Source organism: Apostichopus japonicus, chromosome 2 (assembly GCF_037975245.1).
Source record: "Apostichopus japonicus isolate 1M-3 chromosome 2, ASM3797524v1, whole genome shotgun sequence".
In the NCBI taxonomy this organism is placed as follows: Eukaryota; Metazoa; Echinodermata; class Holothuroidea; order Aspidochirotida; family Stichopodidae; genus Apostichopus; species Apostichopus japonicus.
This window is the reverse complement of record NC_092562.1, coordinates 11425000-11447026: the sequence shown is the minus strand read 5'-3', so window position 1 is coordinate 11447026 and position 22027 is coordinate 11425000. Positions and strand designations below refer to the sequence as shown.

General features: G+C 37.2%; 1 protein-coding gene and 1 long non-coding RNA gene across 7 annotated transcripts in view; one reads left to right on the top strand and one right to left on the bottom strand.

Annotated features, from left to right (window-relative positions):
- Window positions 1–22027, bottom strand: part of LOC139977965 (single-stranded DNA-binding protein 3-like) — a 95536-nt gene that overhangs the window by 21414 nt on the left and 52095 nt on the right. The gene's annotated exons all lie outside the window — the stretch shown is intronic.
- LOC139977973 (uncharacterized) lies at window positions 10369–20416 on the top strand. Its single transcript, XR_011796844.1, has 3 exons — window positions 10369–10461; window positions 16616–16758; window positions 20271–20416. It is a non-coding gene; the product is annotated as an uncharacterized lncRNA (long non-coding RNA).

Here is a 22027-nt window from a genome sequence, read left to right as displayed (position 1 = left end):
TTGTCCAAGAATTAAACTTGTGATAACCAGAAAAGATTTGTAGCCCTCCCTTGTGGGCATCAACCATGTCATTCACTGGTAAGGATTTTACAGTAAAGAATGTTAAACTAAAATGTTTCAATATCCAGAAAGAATAGTCTTTCTCATGTGAAATACAGACACATTTGATCAACTTTGAACTAGCAAACCCCTTTCTATAGTTGTTCAGAGTTACATGGCATTGTTTATATACTGTGAAATATTTTCTATAAAATGGCCAAGTTTTCCACCATTTGATATAACCTGTTGACCCCTTGAGCCAGTTTGGTCCATTTGAGATACAGTAACCTGTTGACCCCATGAAGCTCAGAGGGAGAAACCCTTATAGGATGTTAACTGCAAGTTTAAAGCAAGAGTTTGAAAGTTCTCTGAAGCAGATTTCATTACCTTGATGCCAGGTATGTTTCATTGAAGACTTAAAGAGCCCTTTCACAGAAATAAACTCAACTGAATTTTACCAAATTATGTTCTCCCCCCCCTCAAAAAAATCATAGAATTGGAGAATTCACAGATTAATTGTAGCTTTAAATTGGGAGTTACCAAGTTTAAAAGGTTTTCAGACTTTGACCTCTGGTGACCCCAAATGACCATTTGAACTTCACAGAAAACAATAGGCTTCTTGCACTCAATAAGACAGATCCAAATACCAAGTATGAAGTTAATCCACACAGCATTAACTTTTTGAGTTACCATGTTTTAAAGCAAGTGTCACATACACACACACACACACACGCCCGTCACATAGATTCCTTTTGCCTCCGGCAAGGAATCAAAAGTGTTTCATATCTATTTGAATCGTGCCAAATGGGAGCTAAGGTACACAGTTAAAGTGCTACTTCTCAAAATAAATACATCAATCAACTGCCCCAGCTTGGCTTCAATTTATTTCCTTTAAAGAAAGAAAGAAATAAACTTCTTTCACACAAAGGTCTTGAAGGTGCTTTTCTCCTGCCTCATTTCATTTTTTTGGTTTTTCCTTGTGATGGTTTAAGGCACACTTTAATCTTTAAAAGAAAAACTCTTAACCAGACATGTCCCTTGACTGGCCTTTCAATTTTTCCTAACCCCTTTCCAGGAGGCTATACTTTAACCTCCTTCTTTCACAGCTCAAGTAATTTTTTAAATCAATCAAACCGTCCCATTGAGGAATTGTCACCTTCCACTGATGATAGAAAGAACACCTCCAACCAACCAACAGCACAAGCACGCACAGACTCAACCTCTGCCAACCACAAAAAAGTTGATGCCGTCCCTAACAAAAAAATTAACAGATTGATGAGAGGAACTGTAAGTAATGCATGGTCATACACAGCAGCGGACAATGTATTCACATTGATATGCACATTTTCAGGCACCTGCTCACGAGTCGCTTCGTTTTTTTTTTAATTGCACGAGTTCTGTGTCGACTGGAGAGGTATAAACGTGCGCCACTCTGCGCATTTCTGCTCGCTCAAAACGGTGGCAATATTGAAATAAGCCTTCAATATTTGACAGGCAGACAGTTTTAAGATTGGAAGCCAGTGATTCAGAGGGTGTAAGGCAGTTGGGGAAGCTTCAAGCACACAAGAACGAGGAGCAAGATGATGATGATGATATCACTCGCAGCTGAGAGGACGGACGACTGGAAGCTTTAATTACTTACTTACTACTACAACTGCTACTATGAGTGCTGTTTAAGCTACTACTGTACAAGAGGGTGAACAAATCAGGTAAGGGGATCAATGATCCAACTTCCGATTCTGAACAGCAGGCTCGGCTCAAACAATTAATTTTCGCTTCGTTCGAAGTTTATATTCTTGGGTATGATTACTTCCCGAGATCTGTTAAGTAAACATCTAGGCAAAAGAGACTTAACAAGAAGGAGAGAAAAGTTTGAGTATTATTCTCGCCAACCAAAAATAAGAATCTATAAATATTTATTATTATCTGTGGATCGAATAGACTTTTAGTTATTTATGAACTTTGTTATGAGTTTTGGTCTTGACTCCACTGTATGGTCTGTTAGTAAAGTAAATATGTATATTGTCTTTGTAAATAATTTCAAGACCATTCATGAGATATTGCAGTTGATTTAGTTTTGCCATTTTTGACATTAAATGGAAGATTCCCACGACTTGGAAGTCACATTGACGTACACTGACAAGTGATTTCAAGTAATTTCATGTAATTTCCGCAGCTTTCTGTGGAATGATTTACAAGGTTAAAATAGGACTAAAGTTCTCGAGCGACAGCTAGCTTTCGAGTAGAGGGTAAATCACTGTTGTTATAAATACCATGTAGTTTTCTTTTTTTATACTTAGAAACATAGTAATAACTTACAATGTGCTACTATGGATCATTTCAATTTTTTTAACAACAGTGCTCTTTTCCTGCTACATTTGATCCAGTAGAAAATATTGTTGTTTCTCTAGATTCTTGAATGTTCTCAATTTTTGTGGTTTTGTACTATAAATAAGTATTTTCTACTGTTTCACTGAAAGGAAATCGATTATACATCCACAAAATTAACGATGTTGATCACGGATCGAACATAAGACATGCTATACAGTTAAATTTAAGTTATAGGCAACATTGCACTTGATAATTAAACAAACAACTAAATGCAAGTTTATAATACATCCCAAAAAGTTTTCATGATTTTACCAACTCATAAGGTTATTATCAACAGTTAAAATGAGTTGGCTTCTCGACCGTACAAGTTAATAATACTGTAATACAAAACTCCTTATCAAGGAAAATATAACTTGCACTAGCATAAGTTAAACGCATAGAATTATTTTGCATCAAATTGTAGAGTTACGGGGGGTTGAGGGGGGGGGATGGGAGGTGGATCCATATTTGTTGTGAGGGCATGTAGCATTCTAGCAGTGAAGCAAGATGAGAAACATCTGTATTATCGGCAAATATGTGAGTGTGCATATATTTGACTCGCTTTCAAGTTTGGAATCGAGTTAACTGTCATGAGATTGTGTCCTACATTTTAACCTACTCAAATAATACTTGAATAATGCAACTGTTGAATACTACCCGATGTGTGACCCGTCGTGGAGACTATGGTCTGAATAACACGGCATATCTTCCCGCTTTGCTAGAATAATTGTCACATAATTTTAAGCATGAAGAAGCAAAGATACGATGACCACATGTGTTTGGCCTACATAAAGTTTTTGTAGTCGAGCAGCTTGAAATCTCATTTGCATAATTTATGCAAAGTTGCAATGGAGATGTTATTGTTATCAAGTGATTAGGTTAAAGCCCACCAGCTGATTGAACCTTCCCAGGTAACTAGAGCAAATACTTCAAGACGTTAATGCTCACAGAACATTAGTTTAACTAAGTGGCTGTGGTGCAAAAACATTCAAAAATTCACAACTAAAAAGACAACTCCAAAAAAAAAAAAAAAAAAAACTTAAGCAATGGTACAATAAGGTTAACACCAAAAATAAAAAAGTATGTTGTTGCTCAATGAAACAGAAACCTGATCAGGTCAGTTAACAGAATACCTAAGGGTTGGCAGTCAAGGGAAATGTTAAAAGCGTTTATTCAATATACTTCTTCGAACCGCTAGAACCCATTTCGTTACAAACTTAATCAGTTTTACATATTGAGAGAGCGTGAGAGGAGAGAGAGGGAGAGAGAGACCAAACACAGTACAAAATAACTGTACGTAATATATAGTCGAAGATAAAAACTCTTTAATGCTGAATATTCTACTACTAGCAGATTTCCGCTCTAATCGGGCAAACCAACCACAGGGATGTGATCATGCATGCTAATTCAAACAGCCGAAAATGTACCTGACAGTCTCGCAAGCAAAGCAAAAGGTAAAAGAGAAGTAAAGATAACATAAAGCTTTTAAACCCTATAAGAACTTGTCACAAAACAGCACTTGCCGGCTTTTCCAGGTGATGAATTTGTAAGAAGCAGACACTTTTATCACCTCCACCAAGGATGGATGCCTGGAGACATATGGACAGCTGTTCTTCAAATGCAATTACCATTGATCACCCAACCTCCTAGTCTTTTAGAGATAAAACATATCATGTCTTTAAGAGCTATGCAAGGCATGTTGGACCCACTAGAGCCATAAAATATAACACAATACATTCATCTATCTATATATATATATTTATATATATATATATATATATATATATATTTGTCACACCAGTAGAATCACTGTGGTCGAGTGGTACAGACTTCGGTTTGTGACACAAGATTCGGGGGTTCGATTCCTACCTTCGCCTGATCCCAAAAAAGGACCAAAAAAGGACGAAACCGGTCGTGAAGTGGATGTTTTCTGGTGTGTTATTCTTTATTTATTTACTATAGACACAATGCTAAACATCTGAAGTCCATATGTAAAAGTATGGAGATAATACTTGACCCAACATTCAGAGTTTTAATGTAATATTAAACACAATTGGCTGACTTAAAAACAAACACAATCATTGTGCCTACATGTGCAACCTATCGAGGTTAGACCCGAAACAAAAGCTACACTATCTATCTCTCTTCCGTTGTTCATCTTCGTTTCAATTTTTTCAGGGAGTCTTCTGGAAAACATGACGATAATATCTACTCTATTTGTTTTCTGATTGACGTGCGGTTTATGAACTTGCAGCCGACTTTCAAAAATATATTTCAAGCAGAACACCGTGGGAGTAGATCATAATATATATGTACTACCTATTCACTTTTAATTTTCTACGGTGCCAGAAATGTGTATCATTTGGAAAACCAATTATGTATATATTGCTCCCAATGGTTTAAAGATCATTGCCAAGGATACAGACCTCAGAGTTAATCTTAAGAGTACCTTCTATAAGATAATGCACAGCCCTGGATGTTGATTGTCATTTTCTAATTTTAACTCGATTGTTCACCAACTGATAAATTAACATATATTTCTATGACACAGAACAGAACTGACACAGAAAAGTTAGAGAATTAAGTATTAAGCTAGCTGCAGCCATCATCATCATACCTTAAAAGATAACCAAATATGTTTATTCCCACAAATACTACAATTGAGGACAGGTTAGACAATATTTCCTTCCTTTTTACCCCCGTTTTCTTCTTCTTCGTTTTAATTATGCACATGTATGGATAACACTTACTTTAAAGTATGGATTCTAAGCAAAGGAAAAAAAAAACTGAATCAATTTGTCTGAATTTCCGTACTCCAATTTCCACTCCACCGCTTCATTACAAACAGATTGGTTTCCGTATCCCATGGTTGACATGCTCAATAATTACACCCAGGGCTTCTTTATGTATTTGGCTTTGTATACCTTGTATGTATAGTATTCATGATGAGGCAACAAATATAATAGACACATTCATATGAGACACCATTGATTGGTTTCTCGTCTGCTTTAAAGTATAGAGATGCACTTTAATTATTTTTTCGCAATATTACTATCATATTCTTAGCAACTCTGGTAGCCTTATATCCCGTAGATGACCTTGACGACTTCTGTATTGGATGGACAACCGACTAAATACTTGCTTCATCTTCATGCGAATAATGACAATTGTAATTTAGAAAAGTTTAATTCATTCATTTACATGCCAAGGACAACACAAACAGGTCTGTGTCTTGCTCTTTGTGCTTCTACACACAGTACAGTGTGTACAGTACAGTGTGTACAGTGTGTACATGTTTCTTTCATTTTATCCTCTCTCTCTCTCTCTCTCTCTCTCCTCTGAAGTCGTGAATGATTGGATATTAAACCTCTTCCACACACAGTTCACAGACGGTAGATTTCTGTATCGACGATGTAAACAGCAATTAATTCTAATCTTGAAAGCGTTTTAAGGATTTAATCCCACATATGAAAGAAAACACAATTTAGCATACCGTAGACAAAAATCACTATTAACAGACTGGAAAGACCGGAACAAGATCTCATCCACAACAAGTAGGATGTCAACATTGTCATTCAAATGCCCTGCCCCTGGCCCCTGGGGGAGGGGAGGTATAAATGCCTTCAATTCCCTACCCCCTTTTCCACATCACACATGTGAAATAAAAGTGGGTATTAGCAGAACATTGTACTTTGATCTAACTTATAGACCGAATTTATAATCTGAACATGCCTCAGAAAGTACCACATTGACATCTCAGCGTTAAGTTTATGCTAGATGACTGCCAATACCCTCTCTCTACATGGGAGTGGGCTTCCACCACCCCAGCTTCCACTGAATATTCTCACTGTCTGACCCCCATCAGAGTATGCATACAGTTCTATTTAATACGTCGTCATCGGTATATGATTAATGCACTTCTTTGTATTATTAGGTCAAGATCGAGATCCTGGAGCCTAACGTTCTATACTCTGACCCCGTTTAATGGACCAAACCCTGTCAAATGAAAGCCTTCACAGATGAATTCTGATCTAACCGCTGCCATCTTCGTGTCTAAGTATGATTAATACCCGTGCCATCTTCATTGCGATAAATCCAGTGCAAGGCCAGATGTGTAACAACAACCTCCTAATGGTTGAATCGCCGGTGACTATGAATTTCATGACATTTTCTAGCTGGTTTTTGTGAGATTTTAAGCCCCCTTTATGTCACAAACTAATCAGATTGAGGAGTGAAAACCTTTTAAGCATGATCCTCTTAAGGTTTCACATCTCTCTTAAAAGGCAGCATTAATGAGGCTCTTAACGTGAGAGGAATTTCAAAGATCAGCCACACATTTCTCTAGTTGATTGACGATGGTTGTTGTTTTATAGCCAAATGGTCGGGCAGCAAAACGTTCCCTGTCACACTAGTACCACAGAATTCTTGCAATAACATATCAAACATTTCCACTAGTTGCCGGTGATAACATTTGTTTTGTCGAGCCTCATCCGACCTTCTTTATTAAAATATAAACAAAGCAGGGCTTACAAAAAAGAACATAGATTGAAATCATCATAGTGTGTTAAAAACAATGCACCAGTGCCTGGCTTTAAATCTTAGTCTTGTTATAAATGCCAGATCGGAGGAGAATGGAGGGTGAAGGTTAAAATGTCAATGGAGCATGTCAGTGATGATCATGTAACTCAGGCAAGCAGTGACTAATCCCATTCAGATGAGATATGGCAGGCCTTTATAGAATGATTCAATTGCTGGCATTCATCTTCCACCCTTAAAGGGTGTGAAGACTCGTGCAAAAAGAAATGTCTAATGCCGGTAATCTGACCTAGTTTCGAATGAGGTGTAACAGAAGTGGTAGACACCATCATCAATGTAAGCTTCTACTTTCTGATGACGATAAATCTATTCACCTGGGAAAAATAGAATTCCTGCCCGTTAAAAATACTGCAACCAAGGTGTCAGGAGACTCGCATTAATCTTCACATATAAATCGTGTGCGACTACTCTAGGAATAGACTCAACTCCTCACAGAATACCAGTATCATTTACAGAACTTTACAACTTTGTAATTTGCAGAATATACGATCCTCCTTCGCGGTACACAGGATAAACTATATACTCAGAACCTATTCATTACCAATCGACAAAACATAAAAAAAAAAGTAGTTGGGAATTGATCAAAAAAGCTCATAAACAACAAATATTGAACCCAAATGATATTGTACCCAGTTATGATTCATCTACCACCTCAAGCTAAACGATCAAATCGTTCTCTATCAATTCTCCGATCCTTAAGAAAGTTACCTACAGTATATATTTGTACACATTCCTTAGACGACAAAAGTTTAGGCCTACACCGTACAAGTCGGGCGATATTAAGAAACCGTTCACGCTTAGTCGAAAGGACATAAATACAGGAAAAGATTGAACATCGATAACGCCCAAAGGTGAGTCAAAAATCCTCGGCCAAAATAAATACCCACTGATTGAAACTGGAAAACACTAAAATTAATGGTCATGTATTACCACTATCCGGTTGAAGCAATCATGGGAATTAGCTCTGGGAGTAACGGTTGATGCCTAGCATACTATATCCATACCGTTATGACGACGCAGATATGGTACGGTCGATTTAGACGGGGAATGAAAATTAGCAAAAGTTTTATTACACAAGCAGTCTTCTCTTCTACTATACTTATAGGCTTAAAGGTACGGTACGCTCTCCAATCGTCGGTACATAAGAACAATATGTTTGCTAAGATTCTGATATATATGTCACTCTCGTGACGATGGGAGAACAGATCACACACGTAGCCTTCGTCGCACAAAGTCATGAAAAATGTACATTGTGGTGATCACTTGTACGTAAAACCAGGTTAGAGCAAGTTTGTCAAAAAATGTTGAGCAGTTTTACCAAACATATGGCATTAACTCCAAACAACAATAAAATCAAGCTACATACAGTTATTTAGATCTTTCTTGTTTTTCCCCTTTTCCTTTTGTTTCTGTTCACTACTTGTGAACATTAATTAACGTTACTTAGTGATTCCATTCCACTTTTGAAATTTCAAAATGTTATTACCGAGACACACTTACTGTAGTGGTACATCACTCATATGCAAGGACAAGAATTTATCAGACTCTTTTTTATTTATTTTTACTTACAGTATAAGGTTTACTCATTAGTCCAAAAGAGACCACTCAAGCTAATGCACGCAACATTATGGGATGTTAAACTACTTTACTGTGTTTTAACAAAAATCAACACTTAGAACTGTGAAAATTTACATACTGACATGTACAAAGATGATTAAATTAGCAGAACCCCCTGTAAGTACTCCCTTTAAACGTTTTAATTTTTGCTAACTTTATAAAGCCGTCTAACCATTGACTATTTATTGCGAGTTACTCAGAGACCACTCGAGCTAATGCACGCATCATTATGGGATGTTAAACGACTTTACTGTGTTTTAACAAAAATCAACATTTACAACTGTGAGAATTTATTTTATGACTTGCACAAAGATTATTAAATTAGCAGAGCCCTGTTTATAGTACTCCCTTTTAAAGTTTTTTCAGTTTTGCTAATATTATAAAGCCGTCTAACATTGACTATTTATTGATAGCACTTTACGTGTCTTCTCCTTGCACACACATAACGCTATCTCTAAGATGACATTTGCAATGCGGAGAAATGATTAAAATGAAAAAGTTCTTTTATCATATGCAGACTCTGTTATTAATTAATGCATGCACTTGCAGTCTGTTAATTGTTTCTATAAGGACAAAAAGGAAAAAGAGAGGAAAGGAGGGGGGGGGGGGAGGAGGAAAAGAAAAGGGCAGTCACTGGGGCTTACTGGTTCTTTTAGAAGTTAAAAAAAGGATTGGATGGGCAAGGTGTACATTGCACTGTTAAAGTGACATTGAGAGATACCGTCTGCAAAGTGTAAAACACACCCTCTTGCCTCTTCCCCCCCCCCCCCCACCCTTACTAGGGCAGATGAGATAAAATCAGAACGAGCAGAAAGTAAAATCATTTGATAACGGTCGCTTGTTTTCCATTTTTTCCCCCCAAAAAAGGAGATCATCTCTCTTGCGAAGATCATGGCATAAAAAGAAATGGAATAAAAAAAAAATATTTTACTGAACTTGGACAATGGCCTCCGATCAGACAGCAGGGATGTGACTTTTGATATGGCACGAACCAAACTCTTAATATCCCATTCATCAGAATTACATTCTTCTCCCTGAGGGCAACACTCTTTTCATTTTCTTCCCTTCTCTCAGGCCTTAATTTTTTAGGCAGGTGTTCCTGGCTCAGAGCAATTTCCAATTTACATTTGCCGATCAGGAAGAAGAGAGAGAGAGAGATGGTAATTTAAAAGCCCTCCAATCCGCATATTTTTTTTCTTCTTCTTTTTCTTCTTTCTTTTCTTTTTAGAGTAGGCTCATGACAATTGGATTTCTCTTTTGACATGGTAACAACTATAAAGACGGACTTTTCCAAGGATAGGAAGTCATTTCAGAAAAAATTCTCCCCTCACCACGGAAACGGCATGAAACAACAGCAGAGAGGATCGTTAGTCTTACAATCATGACCGACCCAATATTATGTTCATTACCGCCCTAAAGCACTTTCCAAGTTTAAAACGCAAGTAATTGCATCATTGATTCTGTTTCAAGTTATTAATATAAAGGGCAAGAGGAACGACGTTTCATTATTCTGGAGAGCACTTAGAGCCAGAAGTGCACTAAATTATGCGTGCATGCAACAGCAATTTAAGGAGCGGTAATTTGAAGGGAGAACACGTTCTGTTCCTCTTTACTATTGTTACCTGATATTATCCATAAAAACAACTCAAATTCATCATTACAGAGAGAGAGACGAGAATGGCAACGGAAGAAGGATTGAGGAACGGTTGCTCTCGACTCCCAACGAGAGACAGAGAGATGGAGATGGAAAGGAGAAGAATTGATTCAAATGTATCGATGACAACACCGGTATAAAACGATGCAGCTGAGATGACGTGAGGCAGCAGACATAAAGATGAGGTAAGAAACAATACTATACAGATCCTAAATATCCAACATGTTTTCTGTTAGGAAACTACACCGCTTTACCATTTCAGGCGTAACCTTGGCAAAATATTTTGCCAAAGGATTTTCAAATTTAATAGGAAGGGAAATGATGCAGTGAGAAATTCAAGTCCATATTATATGTAAACTTAATTGATAGCATGATGAATTGTTTGCAAATAAAGTAACCTCGTTTTGCTTTGATGGTTTTTATAGGTTAAATTCATGTGATATTTTTTTTCAAATTTGCTAAAATCACAACATCATGCAATCTAGACACCAGGCTTTATATTAATTAAACTTAACAAATGTTCAAAAACAAAACGACAAAAAGACAGCCCTAACTAAATTTCTGGTATTTGCTATTTGTTCGTGATTAATAATTCTAGGAACCAGTTGCTGGAGGTTGACATCTTCAGAGTAAGAATGAAGTCTTGCATGACTAGCTAACTAGTTGAGCATCCATTTAGTACATTTGGAGCAGAAAAATATTGCAAGACTTGGTAAAGAAAACTTTGCTATAAATAATGATTCTTACAGGCCTTTTACAAATGTTGAAAATTTTGCTATTAACATCAGCATTTTTGCATTCTGAATCTTTAGTAAATGGCATCGCTAGAAGAAAGGGATCTTATACCCTCCATCCCCCATCCCCCCCTCCCCACAGTGCCTTTATCAACATTGCAATCTATTCTTCATAATTAAGCTAAAGTCCTTTTTGGAAAAAGATATACCTCAATAACAAAAAATGGAATTTATTTGCCCGTCAATAATTTACGTGGTTGTTTGACTGTAAATAGTTAACAACTAATCCTGAGGTTTATATATTCAACATTTAACAACCTGACATATAAAGAGATATCTCCTTCTTTCTGGCCCCATGCCCTTACGAATCTTTTGAGCTAACTATTGGTGTTGAAAGCTCAAGTGACCAATTAAGTCAGCAAGGAATGAGATATTAATCTGTCTGATCAGTTTTGAACGGCACAACAGCCAAGCTATATTTAAATTATCATATCACGGTAATGCCAAACTAAGTGTCATGGTGTTTTATAGCATCTTAAAGCCAGTGGCATCCAAATATTTTCTACAGAAATCCGGTACTAATTCCTCATTTTTGATTTAGATGTTTTGAATTTGGGCAGTGGTAAACAGGTAAAGCACATGCTGTGTAGTGAGTTTTACACGTTACAGTACAACTGTTCTTATATGTATTCTATTGTCATATGATCATTTTGGTTATCTTCGGTAACTTGTTAAGTACTGTAAAAATATAGAGGTTGCTTTGTTTTGTTTTTAATCCATAAAACGATACATGAACAAGTATAAATATTTACTTTGACATTTTTGCTTCAATCTGGAAGGAAAAAACAACAAACATAATTATATTTTGTAAGAATGTTTAAAGTTCCTTCTGTTCAGAAGTAGCTGCTTGAATAATCTTGGTCAGAACTACAAATCAATTGTTTCACACCATGGAACTACAGTACCTTCACTGACTACAGGGTTGATAGGAGGAGAGGGGGGTGAGGGGGATGAGGAGGGTGAGAGGTAACATTTTGAGGGAAGGAATGTTAGGAATGTAAAAGGGCACAAAATCGGTGAATAGAGATGGGAAGATGAAAGCAATGGAAAGGACATTCATAATTCAGAAACTTCTCTGTTAAAGAACAATTCAGCAACTATGAAACCAAAATCACCTAGTAAGAGAATCTGATATCACATTTTTTTCCTCAGAATCTCATGCAAAATATGATGGGTGTGGGGGTGGTGGGGGGAGACAGAGAAGGTATTAAAGGGTTGCAACCTAATCCAGCATCTGATAAAGTCAGAGCAAGAAAATGCAGGAAAACTCCAAAGATACTCTCTTGATACAAATCAAACTGTTAACATGTGCCTACTTGTAAGAGACCCCTACAGCTACTGTAAGCTTACTCTATAATTAATGGTTCCGCATCACTGTCCATTGTTGCATTTTTTAATCACAAATTAATGTTTTCTAAAGAAAAGAGTTAAAAAGTTAAGTTCAGAGACCTTGATTTCCTTCATGCACTGCTGAATCTATCTGTTCAAGGTTTTATGTATACGCATGAATTGCCACAGGACATAATCAACAGATATGACATGGGGGAAATGGCAATGCTATTTGATATATTTGATTTGCATAAAAGATAGCTCAAACTTTTAGCATGGCCAGCCACCTTTAATACTTGAATATTTCATCATAACTAGAACCAGAATGCAAAATGCATTTCATAATAAAAATAAAATAAAACTGTTAGCAAACTAAAGAGCCTGTGTGAGAGAATGTGTGAAAGTAAGAGGGCCTGATGTTTCGATCCTAGCAGGGTCTTCTTCATAGGCTAAAGGCTTGATTCAGCCTCGGAAGAAGATCCTGCTGGGATCGAAACGTTAGGCCCTCTTACTTGAATATTTCATGGCAGAATAGAATTACAGAGGCTTGCACCAGCTGTAAGTAGATATGGACGGACGGTCTGTCCAGTATTCTAATCAAAGTTGAACTAGATTGTGCAAAGGCGATTCATATTTGGCATCAACAACAAATTTCTTGAAAGCTGGTTCAAAGATTTTCGATAATTTAATGAACAATTGGCTACAGAATCTGTCACAAGCTGGAACAATTCCACTGAAGAAAATATCCATACACCTCAAAATACTGTAGCTCTTTAAATATTTACTAGTAAGGTAAAAACTTGCACTTAAACCACTCTCTCACATTTTCACCCATTTCTGGCTAGTTTAACTAAAGGGCGGTAATGACATCCCTAATTGACAATAAGTCTCTCTCGCAGACCAAAATGATACGGTCCGGAAGTTAATGTACACACAAGGTATGTGTTTTGAAATCGTACACCATTAACTTTACTGACATTACAAATTTCCTTTCTTAAACGTTTACACAAAAATTGGCTATGACTGTTGATGGAAATTGGGTATGAATGAAACTGGGTATGAATTGGGTATGATTGGGTACTGCACCAAAGTGTGTTGGCTTCCAGGGTTCCCTGCATGACCCCATGCCTAATACAGAATGCTAAATATCTGAAGTTGGTGCGGAGGTTAGTTCTCAATTGAAGGGGTAGGGGAAAGGTTAAGAAAAGGTTAAGAAACACTGGTCTAGGGGTATGTCTTAAATATAGTTATTGACCTCAATCGTACGTTAAAGTAACTTAATAATAGGTGCACATTCCTCTGAGAAATCGTTGTAAAAGTAAAGGCCTACTTTATCGGCTTGGTTTCATTCTTCAATGCAATCAAACATGCAGGGAAGATGCTACTTTAATGGGCATAAACTGTTTGGATTAAGTCAAACATTTCACTTTCCCTGACATACTAGAGCCTGGAGGGCATTAATATTGTATCCTACTCTGTGAAATATGGAGGCCTTATAGAGATCTTCCTGAAATAAAGCACAAACGCATCAAAACAAATAAATAAAAATAATAACACAAAAACCCAATAATAATCATAAAAATAACAATAATGATCATAAAAAGAATAATAATAATAACAAGCACAGTCACTACTTATACTATATCAGACACTCAGTGTTTATATATTTTGTGTAGCGTTGTTTTTTTTGGGGGGGGGGGGAGAGAAGGTGTCTCATAAAATAATGAACACACTAAATAGTACCACATATAATACTGTACATCTTTTCGTTTTGGGCAGCATTCTTCAAAGTTTATGGGGTGGGGGGGGGCGAGGTGTCTCATAAAATGATGAACACACTACATAGTACCACAGCTATAATACTGTACATCTTTGCATCTTGTGGAGCAATTTACTCATTTCTGCTATGCTGTTCATGAGTGGTAAATAGTAAATGGCGTCAAGTAATAATGTGTTGTTGCTGCTCAATGCTAAAATCCCTCGACGATATAATTCACTTGACTCACCCAGGCTTCATTTCAAATAATGAATTTCAATGTACAAACCAACAAATTAAATTTTCCAATCAGCTTTTCATCACATGTGATTGCTACTAAAAGCAAAAACCGTCTCTGTGAAAGATGTTGAGGATCCTTTTAAATCTGTTTAGTTGTACATCGTTTACCCTAATTAGGTGACAAAAACAATCAAAGAAACTATGTCTTTAATTAGTTTAATAAAATTCTAATTTTATTTGAGCACTAAACGAGTAGGTTCGCTGAATCGGGCATCTCGACCGGGGTAGTCGACCGATCAACGAAAAAAATATTTACGCGTAATTGGATACACAATCTGGCTAAGATATCAATGTGGCTAAAAAGCAATTGACTACTCTTAATAAAGGTAAAACAGAGGTTCCTATCATCGTTATTAATTGGTCCATGTGATAGAGATAACTGTCATTTAAGCAACTTCACCCTTAAACAGATTAGCAAAATTTTATTCCATTTGGGATATCTCACAGATTCAATCTTTTTTCGAACACACAGAGGTCGAAGACATTATTGAGCTTTATATTTCAAAGTATATTTCCTGTAATTGAGATGGAGTTTTTTCTTGTGCAAATTGCACCAAGCTCAAAATATTGATCCTCTTAATAGCATAGACCTAAAAATGATAGTTTTGGTTTTCAACAGACTCAACACTGCTAATTTTCTGAAAAATAAAGGGGGCAAAAAAATGTTCAGTAAAAGCTTTCAGATCCTAGTGGGCACAATGACAGTTTTCCGTAGCCACAAAAACTTTTAATGCAATGTGCTATTGTTTCAGCTTTTAGTACTTGTGTAAGCCTATAATTTCATCATCACTAAGTGCTGGAATTGTTGTCTAAATCCACCAGAGTTTATTTTCAGAACCTTTATCTTTGCCTATTTATGGTAAAATGTTCTGTTTTCTTTCTCGTATCATCGCTTAATAAATCAAGTGTAACAGATCTAAATCGAAAGGTTTTCATAAGTTACCGGTGGTTGCTATCTGAGCCAAGGATCTGAAGAAGAGAGGTACACGGTACTCTAAATGGTCGGTTGTTATGATTCATCCCCGAATAGTCAATTCTTTTTATCTCCTCCTAATGTATGATGGCATTTCCTTTCTGGTAAGATTAAAAACATTCCGTGTTAGTAACCTATTAGTACCTCCATGTTTATTATCTATCCAGATCACAATCAGTCTCCATAGGGTAGTAGTAGTTTAATGCCAGAATCTCTCCCAATGTGAGCTCGAATGTAACTGAAACTGACATTATTCTCCGTTCGAGTCTCCATGGCAACTCTGAGAAGAGCGCCAAAAGGCCCAGTAGCTCACACCAGATTTGATCATTTTGACTTGTAAATGTGTCTCAATGAATGAAGCTTTTTATTTGGCACCTAAATTTAGACACCGACAGTTTCTATGTCTCGCCCGCCGCCCCCAGACTACACCTGAGACAACTCAGTGTTCAGTTGGACAATGCATTCCGAGAAGTATCACTGTGTCCCCCTATTTTCGTGCGACCCTTTTTTTCATGCAGTACCCACATACAGCATTAAGCCTACACCTAATTTATGCTAGCCTAGGCCCTAGCCTAACTTCATTAAAATAGGTCTCCATGCTACCTCCTTTGGGGCCTATTGCCATTGAGTTAACTGCTTGCTACAGAAATCACACACTAACTGACCATTGACTTCGGTCACATGAAGTCAGACTTGCTTTAGTTGATTTAAGTTATGGCAGTCGAGAGAGGAAAGTTAATACAGAGCCCTCTTTATAGGAAATAGTAACCACCACTTTTGAAACAATATCAGTCAACTGTTAGTCTGAACAAACTAGTGACGTATAATGTCACATGGCATATACCATGTAAGGAGAGGGATGGGGGGGATATTATGAAATGTGAAAACTTATTCTATGCATTCATGTCACAAAAATGTACTAAAACACTATTGTCTTCTTCAAGACCTGTTTGATTCCCTCTTTTCATTCTCCTCCCTCACCCTTCCCTAGTCCAGAAGAAAACAAAAGAAATGTTAAAGAAATTCCCCCCCCCCCCCACTACAACCACCTCCCTTATTTTACGCACATATTAGTGAAGTTTCTTCAGCTGATGAAGTAAACTGACAGTTGGGGAGATTCTTAATTGAGAGATCATTCCTATACTTTTTCATTCAGACTATTTTAATCATAATTCATCCTATCACAGGAAACCTGAGTACCGTCACGAAACCTGTCACAAGCAGAGCGAAACCGGGAAAACGTTCTTCATCGGCCAGTTGGTTTCTCAGGGTATCTGCATCACCTTGCCGATGTGACGCATAAACTGTTCCCGCACTTCCAAGGTGCCAGGTAATTACTGAATCGGCCCTCCACAGACGACTAACATGATAAATAATCAACACATCGGGTACGCCTGCAAATTATAGTCCGATAATTACGGCATCAGAATATTTAATACTGATTTTAAGTCTGAATGTTCTGCAGCGATTAATTGGCAATATGTAAGGCAGAATATATGGTAACACCGATGATCATATCTTGTATATATATATACAGTATTCAGGGAATAATTTATTCGGGATTGCCGGGAATAATTTATTCGGGATTGCCATCGTAAAAATGATACGCAAAAATGGGTTGACTTGCTTTTCAAGTGCGAAGATGTATAGCAGGCTTTTTTTGAACACAGACAGAGAAAGTTGTGGGCTTTTGCTACGAAAAATTGAACACTTAACTATTCCCTGAGTAGTAACCGTAGGTTTTACACCTTTTTGTTCCATGAATCCTTCCACATGTTGGTTCAATTGGGAGTTTGGGAGGCAGGGAATGCTTGGAAAGGGAAGGGGGGGGGGGGGATGAAAAATTGTCAACAGATGGTAGAAGTAAATTGTCATTCTTTTAACATAATGCCATTACTTTGAATGATTTACCAAGAAAGTTTACATATATATGATATTCCATAGATGGCAACCATTGGTAATGTCATCCATATTTTTTTTCCTTTCCCAAAATTCATGGCACACGTTTACCTGTTTGATTTACGGGATCTCTACAGATGTTGTCAAAAATAGGATTCTTATCCAACGACAACCATATGTCTTGATTTATGGTAATGTATTGATGTTGTAATCATACGACACCCTCTGGAATGTCACCATCTCATTGATTTTCGTACTCCATAAATATTCTCATGGCAAGATTCCTGACGAAAAGCAACCACCCGTTTAAAGTCACCTATCAAAATCAGCCATCTGTTTAATGTAATTTATAGCTAATTTAGTCATAGGACCTTACACAGACAACCATCTGTTTTGATGAATGTGTCAAGCCTCTACATATTATCACCGTAGATTGCCTAGATCTAAAACAAAACCATCCGTTTAATGTCGTCTATAATTTTATTCATAGGACATTTAGTCAAACAAACAACGATTTTGATCGATTATAATGCAATCGATAACTATTTCCGCCATACTGTACGATAACTCAACCATCTTTAAATAATTTCATCTAGTAGTTTATTGGTATGAAAATTTGTCCCGTAAACAGCCTTCAGAACTTGAATGTAATCTCTCTAAATTTTCACAATATGTTTCTTATAAATCTAAAACAAACTTCACTTTACATTTTATTAAGAGAGACGTTTAGTCCTCCGACACCAACCCATTTTGCTGACTGATAGAGCAATCAGCATCTAGGCTTCCTAACTAATTAATCCCATTAATCCCATTAATGTCATCTCTGGCTTAATCCTAGGAACCCTATCCAGCAACAATAACCATCTGTTTGATTAAATGTGCCTTTTGCAATAGATTGTAACCGTTCTTTTAGTTTGACCATTTGAAGATTCAAACGTAAATCCATGTCCTTACGTCTTACTTCCAAGGGTCTCAGTGGCTACAACATTTTGACTACTATTAATTACAAACTGGCTAACTTTCCTCATTTAGTCTAATATTAAAAATGTTGTGTTCGACAAACTAATTGTAGTACCCCAGTTGCAATGGGCAAAATGTTTTTTTGTTTTTATTTGGGTCTAAATTGATGCCTGAACTATAGTAGTAGATCTCTGTTTCCTGATACTTCCCCACCCCACCACTCCCACCCCACCACTTTCACTGTTGTGCATGGTACCATCATATTGTGCAGACAACAACTTAAACTATACAGCTTGAACTTAAAAACACAAGTTCTGTTCCCAGTGCCTTAGTACACCGCTATTTCTGTTTAAAGGCAGAGATTTGAATGCAAAACTTACGTTTAAGAAATCCACCTACGGTATTCCTTTCAGAAGAAACAGGAGAATAACTTATGCAGTACGTTTAGAAATTTGTCTTGATAAAAGCTTTTTTGTTTACGTTCACTTATGAAAAGTTCCCTAGTCAGAAGTTCACGTGTCCATACTTTGCCATTCTCAATCCTTTCAGCGAGGGGAGTTGTTAGTCAAAAAGCAAACCTTGATAAAAGGTGATCTGTTTATGTTGACTTGCAGACGGTTGTTCTCTTGCTAAAATTCCACATCCATTCTTAGCGATCATGCTCCCATTTCAGTGTGGGGAATTGTTCGGCAACTTGCTAATTCAATAAACAAAAGCTCATTCGTTTTTCCCTGCAAGTAGTTTCTGTTACGAACGGCATGATTCTTTATGCACCATAGTTATCTACCACACATGATAAAGTGGTAAGGGGTGGTACATTAGTGTCGAGGGGTTGGGGCAGGGGGGTTGGGGCAGGGGGGTGGGGGTGGGGCACGGGGCGAGGATGAAGACGAGGTAGAAGGGAGTAATTGGCATGTTAGTACAGTCAGAAATTCATAACCTTCATCATTCATAATTTGTAACGTTACATGAACAAATTCTATTTGTTCCTCTTCCTGTTTTTTCCTTTTTATGTATGGAGTTATTACCATTTAATAATTCTTGCTTCCAATATTTACTATTAAATCATTCTTTTTTCTTGACATAGGTTATGGAAAAGATAAAAACTGTATTACATTTAATGCAATTCTACTGCTTTAAGCCCAGACCATATACAAAGGTTAATGATTACCACTGTAAAATTTCTGGACAGCAAGTCTTTTATCTTCTATGCACAGAGTCGCAAGTATCTCTGGACCCTTGATACTGTAGATGGAAACCATTAGGGAAAGAAATTTTAAAAATCAATCAATCCCCCCCCCCGCCCCCAAGTGAGACTGGAATGCCTTCAGGAATCTCTCAAACTAGTCCTCTCATTGGATGCACATCGGTGAATTTCAATGCCATATCAAGGCTATCCCCTCGACCTGCCCCCCCCCCTCCCCCCTTCATCTGATAAAACCTTCCATCCAGGAGATACTCATGTAACGATGAAACCATACCATCCTCAATAATCGATACTGTACATAGAGACAATCTATTGTTTATAATCATCCATTTCATGATGATTTCAATCCCATCCAATGAAACCTATGTGTTGTCGTTACAGCATCACACGTAACAACTACTTTCCAAGCTTACCTCTCTTTAAAATGTCAAGTCTCCTCTGTAACAGAGTCTCTTTTTCCCTTTGTGTCGCTATTAGGGAAAGTAATTGCCACAAAAAAAAACTGACAGAAAAAAGGAGTTCTGGATATTGTCAAGAGATCTGCTGAATATCCTAACTGCTTAAAGCTTTCGATGGAGTAAAAAAATTAATTGCTCCAAAGTGCAAGCTAATGGTGCATTGCCCTAACATCCAATTATTAAAGACGCCTCGCGAAACTTTGTGGCAAAATCGGGGGTGGAACAGGCAGACGTTGCTAAAAGTGTTATATACCTGTACCATATGGCTGACACAATTCGCAATATTAACTTCCTATGTGTATTCTTTTTCTTTTACAGAGCCAGAAGACAGGAATCAAGGACAGAAGTAATGATTTAAGAAGGGAACATTCAGTCTTTATGATGGTGTGTCCCCCCCCCCCCTAGAAGAAGTATAAAAGGTACAGTATGCAAACCAGATGGTGTCCCAATGGTAACAGTACCAACACAACCCTCCACCCCCGTCAACCCCCCCCCCAAAAAAAAAGACACTGGTATCTTCTCCACTTTGACTTCTTTTGTATCATACAGACCTGCCCTGCACTACCCCCCCCACCCTCCCCACTCACACACTCTCTTACAAATTAAATCAGCAAATGTAAGACCTTTGTTCTTCTACTTAACCATGAGCTTTAACACGCGTTTGTATAAACCAAGTTCTTCAATTGTAGTTTAGTAGATGTCACAAGATGTAACCTATATATATCCCCAACAGTTGAGAATCCTTCACTACATCTAATGCTGTTTAAGGGCTCACAAAAAATGCAGGGTATGGCAACTGCCACCACCTGCCATACAAAAACCCAAAGTTTTCAAAGGCAGTACAACTTTATTCGAACTGAAGCTACGATACATTACTTGCCTTTTCCATTTATTAAGCATTTAAATGATCTTTTCATAAACTGACGATGGCCTTTTTATCAATACTGAAAAAAAAAAAAAAAATGAAGGAAAAAGTGAAAAAGAAATACAAACCCTCTTACATTTATAACGCATAGTGCAAACAAAGACAATTAATATCAAAGTATATTTTTCTGTTGGCCTTTAAGACTTTGACAGGCTGCTCTTGCATCTGGGCCCCAGAACGAGATTTATTTTGTCAAGTAGAAATAGAGACTTGTTTACAAGGCTAAAGAGGGGATTTGTCTGCCTAAGAACCTAAAGCCTCTCTTAACTCATTGCTGGCAATCTACTGTAGATGACTACAAAGAGGTTAATTTGAAATGTAAATTCCATGCCCAATCACTATTCCTGGCTACGAAAGCGTTGAGAACAAATTAAAAAACGGAATAATCGGAAAGGGTTTTTGAAATGTGACAAGATAGCACTAATGCCAGCTTTAGTGCGTATCCCAAGCACCCTTTCAGAGGGAATTATCATCGCAAAGCTATCAGCTTCAGGTGAGTATTCTCGTTATTTTAAAAACATTTGTTTTTCTTTAAAGGTAATTTATCAGACATTCGAACAGTCAGCGCGTGTCGCTTACGTCTCAAATTGCATCTGCGTTTTTGTTTTCTCTGTGGAAAATTATTCATGAAAACATCTTGGGATGTTATAGCTGCCATTAAAAACTTTTTAGTTGCTGTGAGTCATGATAAAGGCATAACGTGTCTCTACAGCATGCGACATGAACAAGAAATGATTGCAAATGGCATTCACTAAAAGTTGTCACATGTTTTTGCCTGGGAAGATGGGTAAGTGCTCTAACTCAAAGACTTTTAAACACATCTAGTACCATTAGTACTGCTAAAGGTTAAAGATGCGTAACATTTGCTACAAAGTAAATCTCACTTTTAACTACCATCTGCTAGTACTGTTTCAACTCTTTCTAAAGACTTCAATTATTGAAAACCAGTGTGAAGTTCAAATAACTTAATATACAGGTGATATTATCTGCATTATATACACCAGTGAAGTTCAGACTTTGGGTGACAAACAGAAGAGGAAAGTGCACTAGAGATGTCATAACAAATATTTCTTCAAATTTTTTTCGCAGATGGATGAGTGAATTCATCGCATTTGCTGCATAGGGAGACGGAGACTTCTTTGAGATCTTC